General features: G+C 45.4%; 1 long non-coding RNA gene across 1 annotated transcript; it reads left to right on the forward strand.

The window, feature by feature from the left end:
* Nucleotides 1-4,556: 4,556 nt before the first annotated feature.
* Nucleotides 4,557-11,182, forward strand: LOC130546518 (uncharacterized). Its single transcript, XR_008961782.1, has 3 exons — nt 4,557-4,613; nt 5,922-6,003; nt 10,550-11,182. It is a non-coding gene; the product is annotated as an uncharacterized LOC130546518 (long non-coding RNA).
* The last annotated feature ends 10,385 nt before the right edge of the window (nt 11,183-21,567 follow it).

Genomic DNA, 21,567 nt, shown 5'->3' on the forward strand with positions numbered 1-21,567 from the left:
TGTGGCCGGTGGATTCACCAACTGACATTCACGGCAAGACGCGCACCACCTGCGCAAGTTGTAGTGAATGCCCGGCCAAAAAAACCGGGCCATGAGACGATTTAAAGTGTTAGTTTGCCCCAGATGTCCTGCCATTGGATTACAATGAGCCGCCTGAAAAAGCATTTCACGGCGGCTCTTTGGAACTAATAATTGGGTTAAATCCTCATTAGTCTGAGTGTCCTGGGCCACTCGATATAACCGATTGTTCCGAAGTGCAAAATAGGGGTAGGCGAGAGGTCGGGCAGGCTGCACCGGCTGCCCGTCAATGGACGAGACATGCTCAAAAGCCCGTTTTAAGGTCTCGTCCTGGGCCTGCTCTAGGGGAAAGTCATCGCGGTCCGAGAGGATCAGCCTCTCGATCCCACTTTCTCCTCCCCCGGAGTCAGACCCCTGCGAGCCGGGTTCTGCACTTCCCGCCTGCACGAGCCCTCGCCTTCCCCGGTTTCTCTTAACCCAAGCAACATCCATGCATAAAACCCTTAATAATTCTGGAAAAGCAGGCCAATTCGTCCCTAGAATTAACGGATGTCGGAGGTGCGGATTAACGGCCACCTCAACTCTATGCTTTTTCCCTTTAAATTTTATTGGCAGCGACATGAGGGGATATTGAACCACATCCCCGTGCACACACCGTACCTTAACCGCGCGGCCTTTATCCCATGCCACGGATCGAATCAGGCTTTGGTGGATCGAGGTCTGGTTGCAACCGGAATCCACCAGAGCCCGATAGGTACCCCCCCCAATACTCACTGGTATCTGGTACTCGCCAGCCTGACCGGGGGCAGCCTGAGGCGCGTCCGGGACCCGAACCATTAACCCCACATCCATCATGGGACATCGGTCGAGAAAATGGTCCGGATCCCCGCAGCGCCAACAGGCCGGCCCAGACCTACCCGCCGCCCGGGCGGCAGAAAATGGGGGCGGTGCTTGGTGTGGGGAGGACGGAGACATGGGGTGGTGTTCCTCCAGCGCCGATCCGCCGGTGCGTCCCTGCATCCCGCTGGACCCATCATCGGGCCGAGGAACAGTCCCGCCTCGCCCCCGAGGCGGGAACCGCGGTGGACCCGGTGGCCGGGCTCGAGGAGCCGGCACTGGTCGACTTGGAGGAGGTGTGGGGGTGTGTGAGAGCGAGGCCGATGGAATTGCCTCCCCGACCCCGGGGCACGTGACCAAATGGTCCTCCGCCAGCTGGATGGCCGAGTCCAGCGACGACGGCCGGTGGCACTGGACCCACGCAGCTGTCTGCCGGGGAAGACGGGTGGCAAACTGCTCCAGCACCACCCGGTCGACGATCTTCTCCACGTCGCCTTCCTCGACCCTCAGCCATCTGCGGCACGAGTCCCGGAGCTGCTGAGCGAGGGCGAAGGGTCGACCGGTTTCTGCCAAGCCCAGCGTCCGGAAACGCTGGCGATGCTCCTCTGGGCTCCGGCCGACCCGCTGTAGAATGGCCCTCCTCAGCTCATCGTAAACCAGGAGGCTCTCTGGGGCCAGCTGTTGCGCCGCCACCTGTGACTCTCCGGACAAGAGGGGGAGGAGCCGGATTGCCCACCTGTCCCTCGGCCAACCGCTGGACTCAGCAGCTTTCTCAAAAAGGCCGAGGAACGCCTCCGGCTCATCCTGGGGTCCCATCTTTGTCAGCCACAGGTGGGAACCCGATGCCACTTCCGTACGGCCCCCAGCCTGAACCTCCCGGTCCACCCAGCTCCGGAACGCCTCGCGGTCCTCTTTCTGGGCCTGGAGGATAGCCTGGAAGCGGGCCTCCTGGTCTGCCCTCAGCTGCAGAAGCGCCTGGTGTTGCTCGCGGTGGAGGACCGCGAGGGACGAGATGACGTCCGCAAACGGGGTTGCCGGCGGAGCTTGCATCTGGCCACGGCTTCCTACTTCCTTCTCCCGGGTTTCGGCACCACTGTAGTAATGTTCGTGTAGGTGAGAAGGAAGAGATCGGGGTCAGGTTGTCTACTGGAGAGAAGAAATATGTTTATTCACAAAATTATATCTCAGTCTAATGCTGACGCTGCGCGTCTCTGTTTCCAGCCTCCGTATTCCACTGGAGCTGACGATCCTCTCGTGAAGCAGTCCTCTTACTGGCTCTGTCTCTCTCTCTCTCTCTCTCTAGTAGACTCTGCTGGCTCTCACACACCCGGCTCCTGTCTCCGAGCTGTTTATATGCATCCCCACACCAATCACTGGAATAGAGGACAGCTGATCATCATTTGCACTTTGCACCCCATTTACTCACCACTCTTCTCTCAGCCTTCTCTCCCGCTGCAGACCTTGCTAAATCACACCCCCCTTGCCACAGTGTGTGACAGGAGTGCTGGTGCAAACCGCTATAAAAAAGTTTGTCAAACGACTATCTAATGGACTCGTGTTTTCCTTCTTCAATGGCCATCTGTTTCAGTCCGGGTAACGTTGGCTCTTAACTCTCTGGCCCGCCGTTACACTGTTCCTGTTCCTGTTCCTGTTCCGTGAGTTTAGTTATTGTCAGTTCTTTGTAGTTTTGTTCAGTGTGGTGTTTAATCCTTGTATTTTAGTTTAGTCAGTTTATGTGCCTGTTCTGTTCTTCCATTCATTATCGTGTTTTGTTCCCCACTGTGGGTTTTTGTTTTGCGTGTTTTTGTAATATTAAAGTTTTGTTAACCCCTTCACTGCCATTGCCTGCATTTGGGTTCTTTCCACACCAGTTCGTGACAGAATGAACGAACCACCCAGAACCCAGCAGGCAGCTCCAAAGGACAGCATGGCGTCGTCCTCATGGGCCGCCCAAGCCCACTTGTTGCTGGGGTTCCGTCAGGGGAGTTACGGGAACCGGGAGTTCGCCGGGGCATTCTCGACGGTGGCGAGGTCGTCTGGGTGGCGAGGCCCCGTCGGAGAAGAGGCTGCTGGCTCCCCTTGGGTTTGCGGACATGGTCAGGTTCGTGGCAAACCAGGACGGTCCCGGGGGTGAGGTTCCACTCGGAACTCTCGCGCCACGGTCGACCGCTCCGGAGGGCCTTGTCCTGGCTGCCCCTGCTGGGGGGACTCAGTACCCTTCGGCTTGAGCTCCACGGTCCCCAGTTCTCCTGGCGGCGCCTGTGGCGAGTGGGTGAGGTGTGACCCGGGGATGATGTCTGCGGTCTCCACCGACGCAGAACTCCCTCCGGTCCCCATGGTTCCGCCTAAGTTGGCTACGGACCCAGTGGTGCGGAGAAGGAGGGAGAAGCGTCGAGGAGGAGCGTCCACGGCGGTGCAGCCGGCGTCCAGCCCGGTGATCCAGCAGGCGTCCAGTCCGGTGATCCAGCCGGCGTCCAGTCCGGTGCAGCCGGCGTCCAGCCCTGTGTCCAGGCCGGTGATCCAGCCGGCGTCCAGTCCGGTGGTCCAGCCGGCGTCCGGTGCAGCCGGCGTCAAGCCCTGTCCAGCCGGCCTTCATGCCGGCATCAAGCCCTTTCCAGCCGGCCTTCCAGCCGGTACATCAGCCGGCCTTCCAGCCGGCGTCAAGCCCTGTCCAGCCGGCCTTCCAGCCGGCATCAAGCCCTGGCCAGCCAGTTTCCTCCTAAATGGAAACAGCTTTTAGATGTTCACTTGTATTACAGTATGTGACAGTTCAGTTCAGTTATAATATGACTGCAAGTCTGCATGATAACTAAGAAATATATATATACTGTATACATACAAAACAAAAGACTTCCCACGTGGGGGCAAAACGTAAAACAAGAACAGCAAATAACCTAACTGAAAAAAACACGACAAAACGTCTTACAAAACACGGAAGGGTAACAAGGCAGGGGAGGGCAGGGTAAAGCCACAGACAATGACAAGGCAAGGTAACAGGAATCAGGAACACAAGCTAACACGAAGACTTCCACAAACAGGTAAGTACAAGGTACAACGATCGAGCACAGGACAATGAAGACGAGGGTATTATATAGGGAGACACACAAAGGAAGATAACGAGGGGCAGGTGAGGAACATGAGACACGGCAGGAAGGCAATACGGGAAACGAGAGGGGCGGGGCCAATGACGAGACACGAGAAAGCACATGGAATGTCAATGATAAACAAACCATGACTTTCTCACACTAAACACAAGGGATCTGTCACGATCCTGCCACAAGACTAGAAAATCATGAACAAGAAAGCTGGACCATGACGCTTAATCTTTGTGGGTCATATATCAGGGCCGTGCCCAGACAATTTAGGGGACAGGCGGAATCAGAATTACTTACACTTTTAAAGTTAATGATTAAGCTGGTATACAATCAGGGGCGTCGCACTAATACACCCACACTTTTCCCGGTGAGAGGGTTCAACACCCGCACTTTTTCTGCAGTTTTGCACAAATGCCTTACAGCAGTCGCTCCTCCATTTCTCTTGCCGCTCCGTTTGTGTCTGCGCTCTGCGCTCGCTGCAGCTGCCTCCTCTCCCCTCCCCTCCCTCTCAAACATGACACCGGCTTTGAGTGTGACCGGCTGACGATTGGCTGTTCTGCCTTAAGTCCCGCCTCTCTTGGTGTGTTAGATTTATTTATCGGTCAGCTCGTGCTGAGGAGGCGGGAATTTATGGTTATCGTTATTTACATCTCCCTTTTCCAGGTACTTTGAATAAGTGTTTATGCTTTCGAGGTTTTTAAATAAGCATGATATGTGTTTGGGAAGATGTTCTGTTTATGTTTTGTTGACATGTCGAGTGTTTTCTGTATTATATTTCGTTTTTTAGACTAATGCTAATTGCTAATTGGGATATTGTTCAGCAGCTAGCTAAATTCGGTTATGTGGCATGCAATGTATGAAGTAACTGTGATGAAGAAGGCAGGGAATTGACGATGAGGAGGGACAAATTGTCATTGTTAAGCAGTGTATTTATTGCCAGTGCAATTGATTTAGATATTTTGAGCATTGTTTGTTGCTTAGCTGAATACTTTTGTGGATACTTACCTGTTGTGTTTGAATGTACCTGTTGAGGAGAAAAAAGTGAGAAATGATGTCATTGTTTGCATACCTGTTGAAGAACTATGAAAGAAAAGTGTATATTATTTTAATGTTTCAAAACAGTAAATTGTTACATTATTTATACCACCAGAGAAAAAGCTTTGTGTGGGCATTTTTTTTAAATCTCCCCTTTTCAAGGCGCAAGTAAGCAAAATTTAGCAGTCTCAGTCACAGTCCTGTCAGACCCATGTCACTATCAAGCTTACCACCGAGTGTGTTTTTATACTTTTCTAGTATCACTCATTTAAATGGGAAGCTTTTTATATCTTGTATGTTATACCTTTTGTACCCTTCTGTCATTGTATTAATCATTTTTATTGTTAACAAACAAACCACATCCATCCCCCGCACTTTTGAAAAGCTTGCTAGGCCCCTGTATACAATGAAGTATTTTAGCACACAGAACCTACAGACACTAAAACTCATGACCGTTTCTCATGTTTTCGATCAATTCATGCATTTTAATTTTATTCAGAGCATATTCATAATAGGTCAAAAGACTTGAACATATTAAAACAAACTCATGTAGTAATAGAAACTTTTTGCCAACTCAACAGTTTATATCTTGTGATTTTCTTTCTGTTAAACATGCTCATTAAGTGTAAACCACATGGACTGAGTGTGAAGAGCTCATCTTAAGCACTCTATTGCAGCATCACTTATATCGAAAAATTGCAGTGAATTTTCACACCTGCTTCTTTTCAACCTAATAAATATCAGAGTCAGCTGAGCGTTTCTGGCACTTGCTGACCTTCAACTCAACAAAAAACTTCCATTTACACAAGCTCAAAAACAGCAGAAGTACAGGTTTGAATGACTTTGTTGCATTGTAGAAAATACTGATCTCAAACAAATAGATTGCATGAGAAGAAGCATTGTTAAAACAATTTCACACATTTCATTCTTTCACAGCACAAAATACTGAAGAGGGAAGTAAGCCTTGCTAAGCAGACCCTGAACAAGCAGTGTAATCAACTTCTCAGGAATTAAGCAGGTAAACTTGCAGGCATAGTTGCATATTGTAATGAATTTAGATTGTGTCAATGGCTATGTCTCAATCAGCTCTGTAGATCATTGATCAGTATATCATTTACACATAGTCGGGCGCTGGTATGGACCCTAGCTCAATTCAGATTGGGACATTGGGACACTGTGACGTGACTAAGCATGTTGTGATACATCACAACTGATATTTATCAATAACAGGCAAAACTGACTTCTCTATGACTTGGTTAAAGTACAGTCTGAAAAACAATCTGATTATTCATATCCGTGCATAAATTAAGTCGGTATTAATTTAAGTGTTTAGTAAATTGTTCCTAGCAATATGGGTTTATATAAGATCAAATAAACGTTTGTCTTTTGTCAAAAGTTCTGTTGCATTTCATCGTTTATTGAGTCTCGTATGGTGGCGGACTCAGGTGTGGGAGACGTGGGCAGCCGCCCAGGCGGCATTTTGAAGGGGGTGGCATGAGGCAGCCCAAAAAAACACTGAATGCAATGGGTTTTACCGCTCATTTGCCCGATACGTCAATCATTCCATGTCACTGTGCTGTCCGGTCAGTCAAACCTGATCGGGACTCACAGCGTCCATGCCCCACCCAGAGAGATGTGTTTGACTTTATGCAGTGCTTCGTGCTGCGCTGACTGATCGGCACGTGACATCAAGTAGCGCAAGAGTATGAGGAGTATGAGTCATTATTGAAATGACTAGTGGCCGAGGCCCCCCCAGAAAGGTCACTGGCCCCCATTGGTCCACCAGAATAAGATTTTTTTATTTTTTATTAGAATAATAGTATTTTTGAAAAAATAAATTAACTCGTATAATGTGTTATGTAGAATACGATCTCAACCCCTCCCCTCTCGTTTAACGTGCTCACGGCAGCCGAAGTTCAACGCACGTGACGTCATGTTCGCTCCTGTTCAGTCAGCACGCATGAAAGGAGTAGAGGGTTGGAGACGAAACTCACAAACTAGTCAGTAAAACTCAGTTTCTCATAGGTTATATACAGGGGTGCACATAATTTTTTCTATCTGGTTCTCAAGAGAGCACCTGGAGATTCGGTTTGGTGCTCACATTGCACATAGTGTGACAAATTATATTTACCTATTAAAAATAAAAGTAAAAAAGTAGTTACTTTTTAATGAAAAATAAACAAAATAATAAAGTGGGATAATACTATATTTATATTATTTTAAAGTACACTTAAAATACAATGATAATGTATTTCTTCTTGTTTTTCACATTAGTAAATATTAATTTTCAACACCAATTTTGAAACCTAAAACGACAAACTTTTTGGTTTTTGGCAGGTGGCTGGGAAGTGCACTTGCGAACGCACATGGAGACTTGCGGTGCAGAGCTAGGATCGAGTATAGCATAGAGAAACACAAGCTGTGTGCACGTTTAAACAGCTTGTCCTTTTAGAAAGTTTAAGAGAAGCGGTGTTTTGGTAGATGTGCAGCGCAGCGCAGTTCCAGACATTCACAGAGGCTGCGCGTGCCGCGTGCTTCTCTAGTAACGAAAGCAGAACCAACGAAGGCGGAGCTACCAATACTCCGTTTTTCATCATTTACACCCAGGTCCCGTTTATCACCGGGAACTAACGAGATATCGGTAGTTTTAGCAGCATTCAGTACAAACGGAAATCTTATCCAGTATTACATTTACTCGGTCTAAAACAGTGATTGTGCATCAAAAGGTTTCAACAATGTCAGTACGCAAATGAGTGTTCTAAATTTATCTACAGAGCGCATTTTTAATTTTGGTCGCGCATGCGCACCATTTATGTGCATCCCTGGTTATATAAACGTATTGTATCAAGCTTAGATAATCACCTTTAATGCTGGGCTGTAACTAAAAGAAGCTCAGATATGTTTGGCTAACGTTAACTGAGATTAGGCTAACTCTAGTGGCAAACTGGCAATGGCATTTTGGATTTAAATTTAGCTTTTTATGCTGCTCACACGTTGATCGATGACTACACATGTTTGGTAGATTAATATTACTCCATCATCTGATCTTTAAATTATTGGATTTGCAGTTTTTGGCATCTATTACTATCATTTTTTATTTAGTCTAATATAGTCTAATATACAGTATGTAGAACAGTTAGCGAATTAGCATGTATCGATCAAACACTGAAAATATTAGTAGATTAAATTAGAAATCGTAAAACGTAAATCTTACACCGTAAATCGTAAGACTAGAAGGCTAATAACTTTATATGATCCCAGTAGTATTAATGGCAATGCCCAAACTCTTAACCATTAGATTCAGGCATAATACATTTTTTTTTAAATGTGCCACCCTAAGACTTGTACTGGCCCCTTTGTGCCACCCCATAAAAAAATCCTGGGGGCGCCACTGCGCTGGTTCTCATGTCTCGACAGATTACATATCTTTCGTTTAGGTATAACGGGGTCTTTTTGCTGCCCTTGTTTCTAAACAAATTGTTAACTACAACAGTGTCTTGATTAGGCAAAGCTTTAATCCTTTAGGCTAATTTACTTTTAAATCTTGGTTGTCCGGTGTGACTATGCACCCGTGACATTTACCTTGCATGTTGCGCACATATTCTGCTTTTACCTGCTCGTAGTATTCTTTATTGATATATGCCATTTATTATTACTCTTTAAACGCACAGATTGAGCTTTGTTGCGCGTTTTAAAATGTCATTAAATGTATTCGCCCCTACTATGGTAAGGGTTCGGGATGATGAAGGCGGGATTTAGAAATAAAGACCAATCATGTATCAGCATCCGCAATAAATAAACCAATCAGAATTAGGGAAGTCACAATCTGTCCAATAAACTGCGCGGTGTGAGGCTCACTATACCTTATCATAGTATGGGAACAATAAGATTTAGGGACATTTTAAAACGCTCAACGAAGCTCAATCTGTGCACTTAAAGAGTGATAATATGGCGAAATTCACTACACACCTTCTAAATAAAGAATACTATGAGCAGATAAAACCAGAATATGAGCGCAGTTCACGTGCAAGGTAAATGTCTCGAGTCAGCTCCGCATAGCGCGAGCTCTGTCACACCGCGCAGGCAAGATGAAAAGCCAAAAGACCCCCGTTATACCTAAAACAAAAGATATTTAATACATAATCTGTGTGTCGAGACATCAGAACCAGCGACAAGTTACATGTGCTGCCAGATATTACTGTTCTCAGCGGGTCGTGACTCGTGTGACCACTGACAGTGCGAACCTTAAACCTTAGAAAACGACAGAGCACATTTTTAAACAGTAGCGACTTTATAATTCGACCTCAGATTGTGAGTTTAAACAACCACGTTGTGCTCTAACGAATTCATAAAACTATATTTTGTGACACAGCAATATATGTACGGTATTGTTACAAAGGTTTGCCCAGGCTCAAATCAAACTAAACGGAAGTGCGGGTGCAGCTTCCTTTTCAAGTGAAATAAGCTCTCATCAACTACACTGAAATCTTTCATCAACTATACCTGCAATATGTTGCCTCAGTAGTGCACAAGTGTTTATAAGAGGCTGTTTCGCATGCATATGAATAGTATTTGTAAAAGGTTATTTAGTAGTACACGTGAGTGAACTTCACTGATGTTTGTAAAAGACTTTTCATTAATACACGTTAATGATTTTCGCTAGTATTTGTAAAAGATTGCAGTTGTAAGATGTATTTCATTAATACATATGAATGAATTTCGCTATGCTTTATTTCACTAGTGTTTGTAAGAGTCATTTCAATAATTAATGCCTAAACGGCCCCTCATAGACACGTCTGCGCAGAGCTACATTAACCTGAACAACACATCTCATTCAAAAGTCATTATAGTTGAGAAAAGGCCTTCAGCTACCCACATTAGGAAAAAAGGGGAGGAGAAAAGTGCAGAAAATGAAAGTATGCATGCAGCAATAATTTTCATTATAAGTTTAATGTGCTTATAGTTTATATGACATATCACTTATGTAACGGATGACCTGTCTTGAGAATGCAAAACAAGTCAGGGTTTAATGAAAGTTTAGTTTTTATTGTTTAGTTAAAACACAATTAACTTTGTGTGCTTAAATAATTATTTGTGTTTTTTAAAATATCTATAATCATTAAAGCAAGTGCAAAATGTTGCGTTTCATGCTGGCGGGTGGGGAAGCAGTTGGGGGCCGTAAATGGGGGTTTTGCCCATGGCACCATAGAAGCTAGAACCGCCACTGGTTCTCGTGTGATTTTGGTTAGACAGCTTTAAAAAAGGATTTCTGGTAAAGGAACATAGGGAGATACATCTATATTTATTTGGGAAACAAATGTTTTTTTCAGTGAACAGGAAGGATTTTGTAAATGAGACAGCCCTTAAAATGATCAGTGCTCTGACTACAAGAGAGCTGATTGAGACACAATGTATTCAGATTAGTATTATGACGAATATGTTATTTCAGACAATAAAGTGTGTAGTAGCAAGAGGTTTGTTCTTAGTAATTATGGCATGGATTTTTTTTCATTAGCAGCTGCATTGTAAAAAATGTCACTGTGCTGTCCCTTATATGTTTTCAGGATGAGATCCGCGGTTCTGTTCTTGCTTCTCATCACTGTTCCACAATGTTCCAGCAACATTCAACCTGAAATTAACATTTATCCTAATCGGTCAACTCCCTGTCAAAGGTCTCCAAATAAAAGTGCATTTAATACTTTTATGAGCAGACACATCCTCTTAATCAATTTCGACACAACAAAGCTGACTGAATGGGGACGTTATCTTGTTTCAATGGGACTTTGTGACAGAAAACCGAATAAAAAACAATCCTTCCTCCATATAAGGGACACCCAAAGTATTATGAAAATCTGCAATGGTGAAGGCATTACATACAAAGGTAACCTGTGCATCAGTACAAAAACGTTCTTGGTGTTTGTTGTTCAAAGCAATTTAATAAATGGAAATTGTGTATATGTAGTTCAGTTTGAGATTACATATGTGGTTGTTGCTTGTGAGGCCATTGAAACATTTTGTTTGCCTGTTCATTATGAAAAACAAGTTTACACAGCACCTCCACAAAATGGTCAGACCTGCAGAAGAACTAAGTAGAATGTTAGTAGCAAATAAATTCTGCTTCACCTCCATTCAAACTTTTTAATGATGCATCTGGACTGTCATTGAATCAGATTAAAAAATAATAATTTCGTATGTAATACAGACAAAAAAAATGTTATTGCTTGTTTCATATTACTTCATTAAAATGAGCTAAAACAATACAATGGCTATACATTTTGTCCAAACCTCATTTGATTGTATTCAATCCCACTAAAATCTATGTAAAATTGACAATTACTTAATCGGTTTGCGTTGGGATTACAGGTGCTGGTCATATAATTAGAATATAATCAAAAAGTTGATTTATTTCACTAATTCCATTCAAAAAGTGAAACTTGTATATTATATTCATTCATTACACACAGACTGATATATTTCAAATGTTTATTTCTTTTAATTTGATGATTATAACTGACAACTAATGAAAATCCCAAATTCAGTATCTCAGAAAATTAGAATATTACTTAAGACCAATACAAAGAAAGGATTTTTAGAAATCTTGGCCAACTGAAAAGTATGAACATGAAAAGTATGAGCATGTACAGCACTCAATACTTAGTTGGGGCTCCTTTTGCCTGAATTACTGCAGCAATGCAGCGTGGCAATGGAGTCGATCAGTCTGTGGCACTGCTCAGGTGTTATGAGAGCCCAGGTTGCTCTGATAGTGGCCTTCAGCTCTTCTGCATTGTTGGGTCTGGCATATCGCATCTTGCTCTTCACAATACCCCATAGATTTTCTATGGGGTTAAGGTCAGGCGAGTTTGCTGGCCAATTAAGAACAGGGATACCATGGTCCTTAAACCAGGTACTGGTAGCTTTGGCACTGTGTGCAGGTGCCAAGTCCTGTTGGAAAATGAAATCTGCATCTCCATAAAGTTGGTCAGCAGCAGGAAGCATGAAGTGCTCTGTATATGTATGGGTTAGACTTTACAATAACGGTCCATGAACAATCATGTACTAATATCTGAATTAATACTTACTAATACGGGTGGAGTTCTCAATGCCAGTGGGCACGGGAGAACCTGAGACTGAAACGCCAAAGTGATGGCGTCCACGATCCAGTGGGCCAATCTCTGTTTGGAGACAGCCCCCCCTTTCTGCTGTCCTCCAAAACAGACAAAGAGCTGCTCAGAGCTTCTGAAGCTCTGCGTGCGGTCCAAGTAGAGGCGCAGGGCACATACTGGACACAACACTGCAGGGGTTGGGTCTTCCTCCCCAATGGGGAGCGCCTGCAAGCTCACCACCTGGACCTGGCGAGATAGGAGGGGCGGGGCTCCTGGGAAGCAAATGCTTCTTCACCATGAAGAACTGCTCACTGACGGTGTCACCAAACAGCCCACCCTGCACGACGGGCGCATTGAGAAAGCATATTTTCTCGGCATCTCACATCTGCGCAAGGCTGAGCCATAGGTGTCTCTCGGCCGGATTGATTGGCCGGAGTGGCAGCTGAATCGTGTCTTCCCTCGAGCGGGGGCAGCTTGTACACTTTGGACTTGCACGCTTTGGAAGGGCTTGGTCGGTCCTTCCAGGTGGCGGCTGTCTGCGGGCACAGGTGTGCCGCGACTGCACACTCAACCTGGGGTACATCACATAGCCCTTAGCGGCCCAGCATCGAGGAAAGTCAAGGCAGTGGAGCTCGTCTGACGTGAACACGCCGAAAAGGGGGTGGCGGTACCATGCTGCGTTCCGCCCCGGTATCTTTCTTCCCGGAGGTTCATGACGAGCTCACAAAGACCTGTAACACCCCCTTCACGGCGCGTTCACATCAGATGAGCTCCGTCGCCTTGACTTCCCTCAACACTGGGGCAGCTATGGGATATGTTGATGTATCCCAGGTTGAGCGAGCAGTCGTGGCACACCTGTGCCCGCAGACAGCCGCCACCATGAGGAACCAACGAAGGCACCCTTGAAAAGCATGTAAGTTCTTTGACACTTGTGCAGAAGTCACATTTCGGGTATGGTTCACCATTACTGACAAATAGGTCACTTTTACTGGGCAGCATGGATGTATACGTTTTCAGCACGTTTCAGTGTGCATAGGCAGCATTTGGAAAACACTTAAAAACGCTAGTGTGGTTGAAGACCGTTTTAAAACGAAAACTCTGTTTTCAGCTAACATTACTAATTTTGTGGCGACATGTGAAGATGTGGGGTGCTTCATAGAATTACTTGCAAGTTACATACACATGCCTTGTGTTTCACCATAACGGGGGAAAGGTACCCATACAGAAGTTACATAGGTTGAAATATATTAAAAATCAATATATTTTGTATATTTAAATGTTAAAATATTTAATAGGAAAAAATAGATTTTATATGTATATGTAAATCTATTTTGCAATACATGTTAAAAATATATCGAAATATTAGATTTTGGCCACTTTTTAATATTTTTCACAAATATTAAACATGTGTATATATACTGTATGTGTGTAATGGACAAATTTACATCTATTTATTTCCTTATGTAAATAAGTTTACATGCACATATATTGTTTTGCAATATATGTCCATAAATGAATCCTTAATATTTGTTAACATATTAGTTTACTGGTATATTTAAATCTATTTTAAAAATATTAAATTAATGCTCCTTTAGTAAATTTCACATATAAATAAACATTATATACACATATTCACAAATCATTGCATTTTAGCACTAGGAGTTATCCTAAATAGCGGTAAAAGTTTTTAGTTAAGAAATTTTTCTTAAACCTATTCACAAAGCTGCCGAGAGAAATGGCAGGGTTAACCTCATTACTTTGGATGTCAGCAGACTTACTACACTGAACAAAATTATAAACACAACACTCTTGTTTTTGCCCCCATTTTTCATGAGCTGAACTCAAAGATCTAAGACTTTTTCTCAAATATTGTTCACAAATCTGTGTTAGTGAGCACTTCTCCTTTGCCGAGATAATCTATCCACCTCACAGGTGTAGCATATCAAGATGCTGATTAGACAGCATGATTATTGCACAGGTGTGCCTTAGGCTGGTCACAATAAAAGGCCACTTTACAATGTGCAGTTTTACAGTCCGGGGGGCTCCGAAAACCAGTCAGTATCTGGTGTGAACACCATTTGCCTCATGCAGTGCAACACATCTCCTTCGCATAGATTTGATCAGGTTGTTGATTGTGGCCTGTGGAACGTTGGTCCACTCCTCTTCAATGGCTGTACGAAGTTGGTGGATATTGGCAAGAGCTGGAACACGCTGTCGTATACGCCGATCCAGAGCATCCCAAACATAATCAATGGGTGACATGTCCAGTGAGTATACTGGCCATGCAAGAACTGGGATGTTTTCAGCTTCCAGGAATTGTGTACAGATCCATGCAACATGGGGCCGTGCACATTTGTCAAATTCTATAGCATGGACATCCACGCCACTCCGGGCTCACGTGTCCTTGAGTCGACATCCCAGAGTCAGGTCTGAGGCCTCTTCAATGTCTGTGCGCACACACTACACAACCTTGGGGGTCAAGACACTTCCAGTGTGGCAGCATTGGTATTCTCATTTTGAAATGCAGCATCGAGAGTAGCTTTTGATAGGGAACGTCTCGGGTTACTTGGCTGTAACCCTGATCCCTGAAAAAGTGGGAACGAGATGCTGCGCCTCAATGCCGCACTGTAGTTGTGCTTGGACGTACTTTCAGACAAAGTTTGAACCTGAGGATATATCCGTTTCACAGGTATTTATAGACCTCAGGTACGTGTAATTAATTACGTCACCCACCGAGGTTATTAAAGACAATTTTTGGTGTGTTTGGCACACGTGCTTCACAACCGGTCGAACAAAGAATGTTCCCATAGCGTTTTGAAACGCAGCATCTAGTTCCCGCTTTTCAGGGAACAGGGTTACAGCCAAGTAACCCGAGACGTTTTTATTACATGGTACAAAAATGAATGTGCTGATTTTGAAAAAACAGGCTCAATATTTGTTGATTCTTGCTGTTTAAAAAAAACGTAAGTGTATGAAATGTTAACTGTTTTTCAACGTGTCACTGGGGCAATACCCTTAAAAGGACAAATTTACACCTTTTTAAAAGGTACATTATGGTAACATAGCAGTATAAGGTACAATTTAGTCATCAAAGGTACACATTTGTCTTTGAAAGGTACATGCTTTCAAAGTACTGAAATGTACCCATGTGAAAGGGTACAATGGGTGTACCTTTGAGGGTACTGCCCCAGTGACAAACCATTGTACCCCTAAAGGTACAAATTTTGCACATTTTTTGTGACAGTGTATAATCAGATATCAAACACTTGCTGTGCTTATGGCAACTACATGTTGATACTACAGATCGTCTTGGTTACAGATGTAACCTCCGTTCCCTGATGGAGGGAATGAGACGTTGTGTCGAACCAACAGATGGGGTTCGTCTTGAGAAACTATCAACTTCCGACTATTTTAGAAAAGCCCAATGAAATTGGCGAATGAAATTTGCATGCCGGACTCCGCCCCCGGATATCCAGGTATAAAGGGGAGACGGCGTGCTGCATTCACCTTTTGGTCTGACGAGCCTGATATCTCTCTCGACTGCTGCAGCGGGCGGCATGTGTTGTGGCATGAGGGACACAACGTCTCGTTCCCTCCATCAGGGAACTGAGGTTACATCCGTAACCAAGACGTTCCCTTTCTGTCGGTCTCACGACGTTGTGTCGAACCGACAGATGGGGTTCCTATGGAAAACGCCACGGTGCTGTGCCGTGTCACAATCTCTAGTGAAGCGACGGTGACTGGCCTGGGCGTGTCAGACGTGAGCACTACCGCAAAATTTTAACCTACCAGTGGATAGGTAGGGGGTCCCAGAGCTTTTTGAAAAGGTGGGAAGCCCCTGCCTTCGGCCCTCACAGGCGGCGCCTTGTTTCTCTAACAGCGAGAAGCTGCCCGGTACCGTAAGGCCACTGGGTAAGCGTTACTTCCTCAAATGGGGGACACGCTACAGAGACCACTTCCTACCATAGGGAGGAGTTTAGTGGAGATACCAACATGGTCTTGCCGTTTAGGGGAGAATTCATGGGAGAAATGTGCGGACTGAAGGAGTTTGTAGGAGGCTGTAGAACCTCGCAAAGGTGTTGGGCGTAGCCCAACCCGCAGCTCTGCAGATGTCTGCCAGAGAGGCGCCCTGAGCCAGTGGCACGGGCGATCTTGGAACCGATACGCTGTAGTGACGGCGTCCATGATCCAGTGTGCCAATCTCTGTTTTGAGGCGCAATGTGCGTACTGGACACAACATGGATGGGGTTGGGTCTTCCTCCCTGGTGGGGAGCGCCTGCAAGTTCACCACCTGGTCTCTAGGGGGAGTGGTGGTAACTTTGGGCACGTAGCCAGGCCGGGGTCTCAGGATAAAGTGAGAATCACCGGGCCCGAGATCCAGGCAATCTGTGGACACTGAGAATGCTTGTAGGTCCCCTACCCTCTTGAACGCCATCAGGAGAGCAGTCTTCATCGTGAGGTGAGAAAGAGCAGCATCTCTGAGGGGCTCGAAGGGGGGCCTCTTGAGGACCACATCAAGGTCGCAAGAGGGTACGAAGCACGGCCGAGGCGGTAGCCTTCTCGTGCCCCTTAGGAACCTAATGATCAGGTTGTGCTATCCTAGAGACTTACCAGCAACTGGGTCATGATGAACGGCAATAGTGGCTACATACACCTTCAGTGTGGAAGGGGAGAGATTACTTTCGAGTCTCTGGAAGGACAGCATGTTCCCGACCGAGCAACTCTGCTGGTCTTCTCTTCGAGAAGAGCACCAGGACGAGAACAGGCGCCACTTATAGGCGTATAGCCGCCTAGTGGCAAGGGCCCTGGCCTGAGTGATCGACTTAACGACTTAAGTGATCGAGAACGCGGTGGCTGTCTAGTTCAGGTCGCCTGGGATATGTGTGGCTCGCAGGGAGCTGATCACCTGTTGACTCCAAAGGAGGAGGCGTCGGGTGAGTCGTGTTAACTGCTGGTGGTTGCCACCCTGGTGGTTGATATACGCTACAGCAGTTGTGCTGTCCGACCGGAGCAGCACGTGCTTGTCCTGCACGAGAGGTTGTTGCCTCTTCAGTACAAGTAGCACAGTCAACAACTCTAGGCAGTTGATATGCCATCGCACCGAGACGGATAGTATCTTGTAGACACCATGACGGTAGGGCTGTGCAATTTGGGGAAAATATCTCATTGAGATTTTTTTGACAGACATTGCGATTGCGATTTGATTTGCGACAAGCTTCAACTCAATATTGTCAATAGTGTGCTGCACAGTATGGGGTATACTTACCCTGCTGAAAAAAAACAATCAAAACCATTAGATAAATTCTAATTCTTTCCATTAAAACCATTACAAAATTCATTTTTGCAGTCTTGGGTATTATTGATATAGGAATTACTGTTGTTCTATAGGTTGCCAACTGCCAGATTACACCACACCAATAGAATCCAAATACCAGTGTACACTATTATAGTTTTCACTAAAACAAATACAACGCCCATTATAACCCTTAAATCCATAAAATGTTCTATTGTATTAGTGAATTATTAAAATGGTAAATAGGTTACACAGCTTGATTTATTAATTTTTAAGTAGGCCTATTTGGGATTTTAAAAACAAGTTCTGAATGTTTCTTTTCATCCAAGTGAAATTAGTAAAGCAGTCAGATAGAATTAACATTTGTTTGAAATGCAGAGCCAGGCGTGAGTTGACACGGGTGCGCATGTGCGTCAAGCCTCGTCCATATAGCCAGATGCGCATGTGGAGACATGCGGTGTGGAGCCGGACTCAAGTATAACGGAGACGCGCAGCACGGGGCAGAGACGCTTGCAGTGGTGTAGTCTACGTGATATGCAGGTATACGCCGTATGCCCACTAGAAAAAAAAGATCAAGAATTTCCATATACCCACTTAAAAAAACTCAATGATACATAACACCATCGTTTTGTGTCAGAAAAGTGCGACGCACTGACTTTTGGACCATTGGTGCAACCGCGAGATATGAAACAAAAGGAGATCATGAAAGGCAAGCATTAACTACACTATTTCAGTGTTTTCTAAAGCCTGACCCTGAAGCTGGGCTGCCTGGCGCTTCGTGTGCAGCAGGTGTTACAGACAATGAGCCCGAAGAGGCTCAAGCTACGCTGTACGCGGGGTCCCCATCCCTCGCGATAGTGTCCCGGGGTCGCAATTTCGCACTCTGTTCGCCGGTGTATTATACTTTCTGCTGATAACTCACCCACACTTTTAAAACCACTGCGTAGTCTTAATAAAACGAACATATTTGTTATCACTAACATAACTGTAAGGAGATTGTTGTCATATTAAATTGTATCTAACTAGCCAACTTCACTGAAGTTAGTTTGTGTGGTGGTGAATCAATACATGAGGGAGAAAGGGAGAGAAAACTTATACTACAATGTTTATAATTGTTTTAGATGATAAGAGACAAGAACTCCTGGCCAGACTTGTGAAAGTCAGGCTAAAGACACTGCCAGCGATCTAAAAGTGCACGCAACGGGTGCTTGATAAAACTGCACAAATGTTCATTGTTGATTATTATAGTTAACTATCAATGTCAATAATAGCGTGTGAAAACTTGGCTAAAAATCTAGTTATTAGTGACGAGCATCAGAGTTTGATTTTAACCATTTATTTGAATATGATTTACTGTAAGTATTTGACACGGCCTTAGTCAAACTAAATCAAAATCTAAAGATTAGACTTTCACAGGATATTCTTTACATTATGTTGGTTGCCCTGCTTAAAAAAATAATAGAACCCTGCCCAAAACACAACAGATGCAGATGGGAATCAATAGAACACCCAATATTTTTTTTATTTTGTAAGAGAAAAAATGGTGGTACATAATGGTATTTTAATAGAAACCGCTAGAATTAATGTAATACTATTTTTAGCAGGGTTTATGTAGAAATAGTACATCACAAATAAATGACTTTATAGCTGGGTTTTCACATGGATTGTAAATGTGCATTGAAAATTGCCAGCTGATCAAACCTGTGCTTTAGGGATTGTATACATACACCATCTAAGGCTAAATGTAACTCTTAACTGACTGATTTATACAGTGATTAACAAAACCAGCATGTCACCCCAGCTGTCATTGGCTATTGAAATCTTGCTTGCAATAAATCTTTCAGAATGCTCTTGATGACATATAGAGGCATACTCTATGCATTAGTAAGTGTGGTGGTGCTCATGGGTTGTTGATCTGGGACGGATGAGTAGGCTGGGGGGATCAGAGTATACTCACTACAAAAAAAAACTAGACTACACCACTGGACGCGCGAGGATAACAGGCTGTATGTGCATCAAATTTAAACGGCGAGCCGCGAAAGACACGCCGCATGGGGCAGAGACGCGCAAGTATTACAGTCTGTGTGTCCATGCGTCAAGTTTAAATGGTTCCTCCGCGATACGTGGGAGACGCGCAACACAGGGCAGAGACGCGCGAGTAATCCCACTCTCTTCTCTCCCGCTTTCTGTTTTTTTGTGACTACCGTTTACGCAGTTCGCAAGGGCAGTGCTAATTGGGCTTAACGGAGGTGCGCTCACTCAGTTGGTTAGCAAGAATGCCACTCAAAGTGGGCTTGGAACAGACACGTTTAATTTTTTTTCAAATCGCGTCCACATGGCAACTTCTTGCGATTAGCAAATCGCAATGTCTCACATCGAGATTGCGATTCGATTTCGATTAATCAGTCTTACCCTCGTGGAGCTCTCTTAACGCCTTGGCCTGATGGACCTGCAGGATGGCCATAGCGTGGAGAGAGGGGGCAGCTTGGCCCGCAGCAGTGTAAGCTCTCGACACAAGAGATGCCGAAAACCTACATGCTTTGGACGGGAGACTAGGTCGAGCCTCCCAGGTGGCCGCCATCTGCGGGCACAAGTGCACCGCGACGGCACACTCCACCTGGGGGACATCGACGTATCCTCTAGCTGCCCCACCATCGAGAGAAGAAAGGGCGATGGAACTAGTTTGACGTGCACGCGCCGAAAAGAGGGCATTCCAGGTCTTACTAAGTTCCTCATGCACTTCTGGTAAACACGGCACTGGGGGCAGGCGCAGCTTAGAGCCGCACTCAAACCCGAGGTACCATGTATCCAGCCGCGAGCGTTGCACTGCACTGCAACCCAATGCTCACGGTGGCCTGGGAAAGCATGGTTGACATTTGGACGTCCGCTTCTTCCTGGGCTCGACCCCCCGAGGGAGGGAGCTCCTAGGAATCGTCAGTACAGATGCCAGTAAGTCACCCTCCGATGATGCAAGGGACATCTCATCATCATCATGCACCATTTCTGAATACGTGGTTGAGGAACAAGATGGTGGGACAGTCTCTTGGGGAACGGTCAGACAAGCGAGACGAGGTGCTAATGGTCCGCGAGCCAAATTAACGCTCACAGTAATACTCATATCAACCTCGCTGCTCACCGTAGTGGATGGCAAGGCCGTAGCCACTGCTGTCACGGAACGGGAAGCAGAAGAGGTGGTGGCTGAGTCCCGAGGGAACACAGCCACCCGTGAACACAACATATGAATCATCATCCACCCGGAGTGCGGGCAGGACGTATCCACAAAGGCTGCCTCAGCATGCTGAAAACCCAAACACTTGAGGCAGACATCGTGTCCATCCCCCTCCTCGATGAGTGTGTGACACCCACGAGAACAGCGGGACATGCCATGCTGGAGAAATTTGCTCTTTTAGAGAAAAACTCGAACACTTCTGGAACCGCCGAGACGCCCAGGGGAAGTCGCTGCAGGAAGGGACAGTCCACTGCACCACGTCGTAAGAATCCAGCAGTAATTCGGCGATAAGTTTGAAGTCTCGAAGTCGATCATGTGTGAAGGCTCCGAAGAACGAAAGGTGAATGAATGCAGCACGCCGTCTCCCTTTTATACCCGGATATCCAGGAGCGGAGTCCAGCATGCAAATTTCATTAGCCTTTTCTAAAATAGTCGGAAGTTGATAGGTTCTCAAGACGAACCCCATCTGTCGGTTCGACACAACGTCGAGAGACCGACAGAAAGGGAACCTCTACAGATGATCCAGAATGCAGCGGCAAGAATGGTCTTCAATGAACCGAAGAGAGCGCACGTCACTCTTCTCTTCATTAAGTTACATTGGCTCCCTATAGTCGCTCGAATCAAATTCAAGACTCTGCTCCTGGTCTACAAGACCACCACTGGTTTGGCACCCCCTTATCTTCATTCACTAATGCAGACTTATACACCCGCCAGACCCTTACGCTCTTGCAAATGAACGACGTCTTGTGGTGCCATCCCAAAAAGGTAAAAAAATCGCTCTCACGAACCTTCTCAGGATCGGTTCCACATTTATGGAATGATCTGCCCGCTGCTACAAGATCAGCAGATTCTGTGGCCATCTTTAAGAATCGGCTGAAAACACATCTCTTTCGTCAACACCTGACCGATCATTTCTGATTTCTATATCTTTTCTTTATCTATAAAAAAAGCCTACTT

Source organism: Triplophysa rosa, linkage group LG22 (assembly GCF_024868665.1).
Source record: "Triplophysa rosa linkage group LG22, Trosa_1v2, whole genome shotgun sequence".
Classification (NCBI taxonomy): domain Eukaryota; kingdom Metazoa; phylum Chordata; class Actinopteri; order Cypriniformes; family Nemacheilidae; genus Triplophysa; species Triplophysa rosa.